Here is an 8,438-nt window from a genome sequence, read left to right as displayed (position 1 = left end):
GGCTATTGGAGCGTTAATTGAGGGTTGGAAGCATTGTAGACCTAATATATCAGTTGATGGTATGTTCTTGAAATGTAAATATGTTGAGACTCTTTTGACGGCTTCAATAATTGACGATAACAATAAGATTTTTCCTCTAATTTTTAGTATTGTTGACTTTGAAAATAATACATCATGGAGATGATCTTTTTAGAATCTAAAGAAAAGTTTTGACAAACGAGAAAGATAAGTCATTATTTTCAATCGACATTTCAGCATTCCAAAAGGTGTTATGAATGTCTTTCCAACTATTGAGTATTGTGTTTGTTTATGACACCTTTTACAAAATATAAAGTTGACTTAAAAGGATTCTTTGATTGATGGCATATGACAATGAATTTAATTTCATATAATTAATATTTAAGTCATAATTTAAATATTGATTGATTCTCCAATTTTGTTTAATTTTGATAAAATTAAACATTTCAATTATATCGAATACAATTAATAGAAACCCTAATTGAATTTGAACAATTCAAATCTCATTAAAATTACTCAATTTACTAATCAAAATTATGAGCTAGTAGAGGGATCTTATGAACCTACAGATTATGAGCTCCAACGATGTGCAATTAATTGGTTAAACTCTTTAAACCGAATTAATCACTATGTGTTAACTACCAAGACATTTCACTATAGCTCAATAGTTGCACTCTCTTCACTTAGATATATTTCTGTCTATTTTAATCAGAATCGGTAAGTCGATCCTTCACAGGTCATTCGTATGTACAACTGGGTCAAAGATTACCGTTTTACCCCTATAAATACATCTTGCTCCTTAAGCTCCCACTGATCCTTCATTGAACAATTGATTTATAATCCAACATATAAACATAACCCTTTCTTTCATAAGAGGGCAGGACCCCATTGTTCAAGACAAGACATCAGTGCTTAAGAGAACAACCTATCTGCTAACCCTAAGTCGAGTAGGAGTGAATTCCATATTGTAATGCTATGTCTCCAACTATCTATTCGTTCTTTCCCCAAAGTGAGAGGCTTATTGAGCAGTACTGTTGGACTACTCTCATCTATGCAAATCAAAGGATAATCCCGAATAAACAAGAGTTCATAGTTAGTTCAGGATTAAAACTGAGTTATCCTAGGTCATTGAGTTTAAGATAGTCAGTTTTAATAGTAAATGGTTTTTATAAAGAAAAGTGACTATTTCGAGGTCCGGTCTTATGCAAACTCATTACCCAGGATGCCCCACTCACATGTATCCACATGAAAGATATTTGGATCACATCATTTGTATCAGTATACAAAATGAGCTGCATCCAATAGTGTCACCAGGATGAGGTGCTCAATCTCATCTATATACTAATAGACCATTGTGGCTACATACTAAATCTTGATCCTCTTTTATATCGCTACATAAAGTTAAAGTATTCATGTTATAGCCATGGATTTATTTATTGGATTTTCATAAAAGAATTCAATATCAATAACAATTTATTGAATAAAATACTCAACAACATTGTTGTTGGTAAATAGAATATGTTAACAACATTTACGAACTGCGAGTTTAGGACATTCCCAACATTTCGTAATGTCTTCTTGTTCTTTTTTTAGTTCTTCAATTTCTTCTTGTAGCGATGTTACTTTTTTTCCAATTGATATTTGTTTCCCTTCTTTTTCCTTTTCCTTTTCAATCTCCATCTCCTTTGTTGTCAGATCCGCAAAATACCCGTAGTAGTTTGATTGTAATTCTTATTCAGTTGGAACCAATGAAGCAACAGTAAACTAAAAGATTAATAAAGATGTTAGTGATACTATCACTACCTGACAACATATTTATAGAAACAATCACTGATTTCAAGCTGTCATTGATTGCTTCTATCTATGATAATATGCTATTAATGATAGAATCTATCACGATAACTCGAAATCAGTGATAAAAGCTATAACTGATAACTTGAAACCAATGGTATCTTCTATGTCATTAGTTGGTTATCAGTAATAGAAGTTGTCACTGATGTTTCAGTGATAGTTTCTATCATTTGATAGCATGCTAATAATATATAAATAAAGGAAATAACAATGATAAAAGACTTACACTAGTGGCTTTGAAAATATTGCTATTGATGTGTTGCCAATCATTAGGTTCTCGAGATTCCCATTGAGTAATTCTAGGTCCATCACTTCTTATTCTTTGTGCAAATCCAATAATAGGGTTGGATAATCGTGGTATAATCTTGAAAGCCCAATATACCAAAGCAAGTGGAAATCCTTGGAGGAAAATTGAAGTTGCCTTCTTGATGACTCCCTTCTTAAAAAACTCTACAGTCAGTTCAGAGGACACCTTTACACATGGATAAGATCTAAACTTTTTTCATCATCCAATAGTTTTAAATGCTTCAAACTTAGTTTGTTATGTCCTTGTGTAGGAATTAGGAAGCTTTCTAAAAAAAATACAAGTTTGCAAGTTTGACATGTACATCAATGGGTATATTGGCATCATAACCTAACAAATTAAAAGTAGGCTGAAGTTCTCTCCTTACAATTTTCATATTTGTCTTGAAAAAGAAGTTCCTAATTGTGTTATCCATTGATTCTTTTTCACTATAGATACCATTTACAGGGTAATCATCACAGTTTAAACCTGTTATATTAAACAAAATTCCTTGAAGCCAAATTCTGAAATATGTCATTTTATATTAAAGGCCAAGATATTTTATTTCATAGTCGTGGATTGCCTTCTAATCATGTGTGATATGAGTTGGATAGGCACCATTTTCATTTTCATATCTAAGAAGTGCCCAAAAGGACCTTCCCTAAATTGTTGGAGTGATAAGCCCTCTAATTTTCCTATGTTGGATAGGACTTCTAAGGTTATTAATGAGTTGAATTTCAATGGGTATCCATTAAATTTCTGGAATAATGAATGCAATTTGCGATTTATATAACAACATAAATATAAGAAAAAAGCAACCATAAATGTATATAAATTTATAAAATATCATTAGATTGTGGACCTTGAGCTTTTTGTGTTTTTTTTCCAGATGATGTTGATCCTTCCAAAAACTTTCTCTTTCCTTTCTCCATTTATACTAAAAATAAACAACAACAATATCGTTTTATGGAAACATTACATTCATGTAATTGATAGTAGCCTATTAGAGAAATCACTTAAAGATGCCATCAATGATATTCTTCTAATGTTATATACCTTTTGGATAATATAAGTGATAGATACTATTTATGATAACAATAAAAGAGTATCACCGATAGTAGCTATAAAAAATGTTAGCATACTTAAACAATCAGCAAATCACAATATAGGAAACAGAGATAAATTCATCAACAAACTATTAACATATTATTATTACAATTGGCAGGAACAACATACATAAAAAACATAGTTGTGATTACCTGCAAACTAAACTAGCATTCAAACATGGTACAAAGAACTTCACATAATTAACTTTTGTTTAGAAAGAAAAGTTATTATAGTGACCAAAATGTGTAATAAATCAGTGAATGAAATACCTAAAAGAGATGGAGAATGCATGTAACCCTAATTTGAAGAAAATCAATGAACTATCAACAACATATCAACAAATATCATTTGAAATTGAAATCAAACCTACTCACACTGATTTTAGAAAGAATCGAAATTATTACTATCAATGGAAGAAGAACGATGCCCCTACAACTTCAAAAGTTTGCTATCAGTGAAGAAGAAACGAGGAAGGAGAGATGAAGAAATGAAGAAGAAGAGATGTACATTTTGAATTTTGGAGCGAAATCAAAGGGAGGAAGAAGAATCACAAGGTCGGAGTGAAATCGAAAGTAGAACGCTTGCTATTAGTGATGACTGATTTGTCTTCCCTGGTTTGAAATGGTAGGACTTGAAAATGGGCCAGACCGTGGAAGAAGGATGGTTGTGTCGTGAAATAGGGCTTCTCTTGAAGATGGGTCAGACCGTGGATGTCCATTTTCGTCTTTTTAGACTTTTTGGCCACTGTATTATATAAACTCTATATTTGCAATTAGTTTTCCTTTATTAAATAAATTCTATTACTTATGATATAATAATGACTATCTATGTAAGGAGCCCTAAGTATTATTTTATATATTTAAAATACATTATTTTACTATTCATTGTATACCTTTAACATAAATCATTATAACATAAGTCTATACAAAAAAAAAGAATCTTAATTAAAATTTAAAAATAACTTAGTTCTACTTCAAAAAGAAAACTAAACTTAATTTTACACCATTTATTTAATACTTAGATTTTTCTATAGGAATATACATGCATTTGTGTGTGGTATAAATAAAAGGGAAAAAAAAAAAGTAAAATCATGTAGACTAACAAAATTATACAAAATTGGAGAGGTATAAAATATTCTCAGTTCACATTAAAACTAATTTGAATGGAAATAGATTAAAAAAAAAAGAGAACATCATAAATGGCAACAGAAAGAGGAAAAGAAGGCCAAGTGGGTCAACATGGCCAACATCACACCACAATGTGATATAAATCCAAATAAATATTTGGTACCATATCTAACATTTCACCTTAACTTTACCTTTTCAAAGCCTTAATTACTATTCAAAAGCTAAGATTTGGAGAACACTATTTAGTTCAAAGTCATTTATATTTTATTATCTTTGTTGATCCAAAAAGTCAGAGATTCGAGTTTCCACGTTCACTTATCATCGTTGAATCCAAACAAATAAAATGGTTTCAATCAATAAATTTAAAACCTTGGTCAAGCAAGGTGGCAAGAAGAAAATAAGAAATTCTATATATATAATACATAAAGGAAATGGTTGCTTTTCTTCACTTTTTCCCCTCTTTTTGCTTTTTTCTTTTTTCTTTTTAGGTTATTCACCATGCTTTTTTTTTTGTTTTTCAATAATAAAAAGGAAGAAAAAAAATGCATGCATGTGTATAAGTACACTGCTATCCAGAGTGGAAAGTAATGGTTTACTAGGAAAGAATATCAATTCTTTATGTATTTCCCCCCTTCATATGTATTATTCCACTTTTCAGATAGTTCATGCCTCAAGGTTGCTCCCCTTTACCTTCACATTCATAGAGTATGTTCCATTTTCATAATATAAACATCGTTAAATAGATTAAAAAACGTATACTATCATTCAGGAAGTAAGATATTCGAATCATTACTCTGTATATATTGATATGTATGTATATATATATCATTACAAGAATAAATTTACATATTCTTATTATAAATGTGACATTTGATAAATCTTTTAACTTGGGAATATTTTTAAATTAATGAACATGTATAAATTGTCTTTTATATTGTACAAAGTTTTTTTCATGAGAGTTAATTGTTCTGTTCTATTTGTAGTTTTCCACTACTATTTCCTTTCTTTTTTGCCATCTATTATTACTATTTTCATTTTTTATACTTTTGAATTATGTATAGTTGTTTGATTTTTTTTCTTTTTTGACAAACTCATAACTCTAAACCTTAAAGTCTTATTTGGTAATCATATGTTTCTTTATATTTTATATTTTTTTTTTTTTTCGAAATTAAGCCTATAAACATTATTTCCATCTTTAAACTAAATTTGAAAACTAAATAAATAGATTTAGTTTTTGGAATTTAGAATTTGATTAAGAATTCAACTTTTGTACTTAGGAAAGATGAAAAATATAGTAAAAAAATTGAGATAAAATAAATTTAATTTTCAAACACTAAAAACAAAAAAGGAAATAGTTAAATGGGGCCTAAACTTTTTATATGAACGTGAGATTTTAGTTGCTCCAATAACAAGAGTCTATCTTACAATTTACTATAATCTCTTTAAACAAAAGAACTTTTGTCGTCATATTATGTGTTAGGACAACAAATTCTTTCCATTTGTAATCAATGTGAGATCAATGTCCGAAATATCGATGTCGATGAAAATATCGAGGTACCAATCTTGTGAAAATATCGGAGTAATTTTAAGTAATATATATTTTTTGAAAAAAAATGATAAAAATAGGGTGGTGGAAAAATTTTTCTAAAAATAATGTAGCCATATTAAACAAATGTCTTATTTAGGTGTAGTTGGAAAGAATTGTCAAAGATAGGTATGAAAATCCCCTCCACTATTTCTTTCTTAATCAAACTTTGAGATTACAAGACTATGAAACTTGTGGACCCCGGTCCATGATTTCAATACTTTTTTTTAGAAAAAGATTAAAATTAATTTAAATGTTGCCTAAGAAATGAACTCTTTTTTCTTTTTTTTTTTTTTTTTCTTTTTTTTTAATGTTTATAAACCATTAAAGATATATAGTTTGAACATAATAGGAAAAATGAATAATCAAAATAAATTTAAGTAAAAATATATCTAAAGTCAAAACTATCCATTACAAATATTAATAGAAACTCATGTGTCATATGGTGGTCGCCTTCTTTGACGCTGACCAGAGTAACTCAAAGTGTTGTTGATGATGAACTAAATCATCAATATCTTGGTGGATGACAACAAAAGAAGATTCGTTAAGTACATAAATTTAGGAGAAAAACCTATTTGAGACTAAATCCAAGGCTTTGATTTATCTAATATTTTGAATTATTAATTCTTTCTTGATGTTATTATATTTCATGTTGGGGCAAGATTTGGAGTAGTCCACGACAAAAAGGGCTCCACTGTGCAAGACTACCGAAATAAAAATGAGGAGAAACGAGTTCAAAATGTAAATCCCACAATGTGTACCTGAGATGCACACAAGTAGGACGACCTTCATTACCAACAATTTATGTTGCGTTTGAAAATCTATTTTGAGTTTTTATATATATTATTACTAACTAATACTAAGAATTTATATTAAAAAATTTTAAAAATCGGGGAACTCGTGGTCTCCATCCACGATTTCATTTTAGTAAACATGGATCTGGTTCATGTTTTTAAAAAATTGTATACCAAGTCCACAATTTTCTAACCTATTTTTGTCCGAACTTTTTTCTCTACCTTATTTTTATAAAAAACTCAAGATATCGATATCGATGAAAATTTCAGAAAACTTATGAAAATTGATCGAAATTGTTATAATTAGTATATAAAACTTTTATTATGGTTTAATGAAACTATAATTGACCATTTTTAATCATCATTTCTATAAAATAAAACAACATTCAGATATATTGATAGTACTCAGAATGTGTTATCTTAGTGCATATAATCTTGTTCGTTTATGATATTTAATGTGTTTAAATATTTATATTTGCAGTCTCAAGTAATACATGCATTTTGAAGCATTACAAAATGTTCGGGGTTAATTTGGAGCAATTAGTAGCTAAAAAAGGCATTCGAGGCTTCAAACGGAAGAGAAAATGACAATTCTACCCTCAATGAAAGCACTGTGCAGTAACTACGACATTGGGGCATGACACTCTTCACATAATGATAATATAGGGTGCAGTTCCACAGCTCTGTCCTATAGAACTGCGGCCCCTTTGCGTGAATATAAAATATGGTCTTCAGTTTTTAGGTCATATCTTTTGATCCGAGTGACCGTTTTGGGTGAATGACCACATGTTTTCTTCATTTTTTTCGTGCTCTCTCCATCTACAACATTAGTTTTACATTTTAAGTTGAATATTTCTTTGTAATTAGGCTGAAAGATGGCGGGTTTGAGCTTTCTCATATCAATGGGAAGGTAAGGATCCTCAATTCCTAGTTTTTGAGGTTTTCTCCAATGGTAAACTCCTAATCTTGATTGTTTCTATTTTATCTTTGGATTCTTTTACTGTCTTTGCATGTTTATGGTTGTATTTTTCTTGAGGATGTATGATCATTAGCTATGCATTAAATTACACTACGTGATAAATAATTATAATTTGATCGAAGGTAACAAAAAGTTATAAGTTAGACTTGTGTTTCGTTGTCTATGATGAAAAGCATTGCTCTATCGACCTAGGAAGAATCATGATGAATGTTTAATTAATTAGGCGGTTGAAAATTGAACATTCACCTTAGCATAATCCTAAATCTTAATGTGGTTAGTCCAAATGAATTAGGATGCTTCTCATCTAATTAAATTGACTAATTTGATAAATTGGACTCTCACCTAGATTTTCTAGTTGAGTTGGCTAAGCTTAGACAATATAGAAGTTAATACGATGAATCTATGATCAGGCAAGCAATTGAGGATGCCTCTAAAAATTAGGATATACCGCCTTTACTTTTCTTGTAATTTACATTCCACATTTTATTTTTCTACGTTTACTTCTCAACCCACACACATAACTCCCCACTTACTGCCTTAGTTAAAGAATTATCTGAGAAACTAATCTTCGTACTTCCTTGCGGTTCGACCCAATTTTGCCACTTGTATTACTTAGTAGTACAGGTAGTATTGATCGGTATAATTCAGATTTTATTTCATTGACGGAGAGAGATTTATGATACCCTTTCTTTGT

The sequence above is a fragment of the Benincasa hispida genome, chromosome 5 (genome assembly GCF_009727055.1).
Source record: "Benincasa hispida cultivar B227 chromosome 5, ASM972705v1, whole genome shotgun sequence".
In the NCBI taxonomy this organism is placed as follows: domain Eukaryota; kingdom Viridiplantae; phylum Streptophyta; class Magnoliopsida; order Cucurbitales; family Cucurbitaceae; genus Benincasa; species Benincasa hispida.
This window is presented reverse-complemented; position numbering follows the sequence as displayed.